This window comes from Etheostoma spectabile, chromosome 19 (assembly GCF_008692095.1).
Source record: "Etheostoma spectabile isolate EspeVRDwgs_2016 chromosome 19, UIUC_Espe_1.0, whole genome shotgun sequence".
In the NCBI taxonomy this organism is placed as follows: domain Eukaryota; kingdom Metazoa; phylum Chordata; class Actinopteri; order Perciformes; family Percidae; genus Etheostoma; species Etheostoma spectabile.
Genome location: NC_045751.1, coordinates 12,057,839 through 12,058,337, shown reverse-complemented (window position 1 = coordinate 12,058,337; position 499 = coordinate 12,057,839).

Sequence of the window (499 nt, the reverse complement as noted above, 5' to 3'; positions counted from 1 at the left end):
CAGAGAAGCTGCTTGGGTCAATTGATGTTAATCATGATGAGTACAAATTCGGACACACCAAGGTAAGCCCCTTGATTGCATTTATATTCTTTATGGTATGTTTAAATAATGTCAGTACATTTTGTCTGTTAAAGTATCTTAAAAGTCTTACAAAATTGTATGTTTTGTAATGGGAAATTAGGCCACTCAACAAGTAAAGGATAGAAATAGACAAAGTGTGCCACCATGTGGCCATTAATAAAACTGTTCACATTTTATCTTGTGCAACAAGTAATAGTGAAAGACTAGTAACATTGCCAACACAGGATTAAAGTTTCCTAGAAAAAAGTAGAGCTGCCACCAGCCATTTAGAATACGGTAATTGTGTTTCACTGTCTACAATATTTTACTACATAACCGGATTCTGATGAAGATTAAAAAAAAAAGTTGTCTAAATAATACAAGACATTCACATGATTGTGTGGGGTACATGCTCTCTGAGTCATTTCTGGTTTAATGT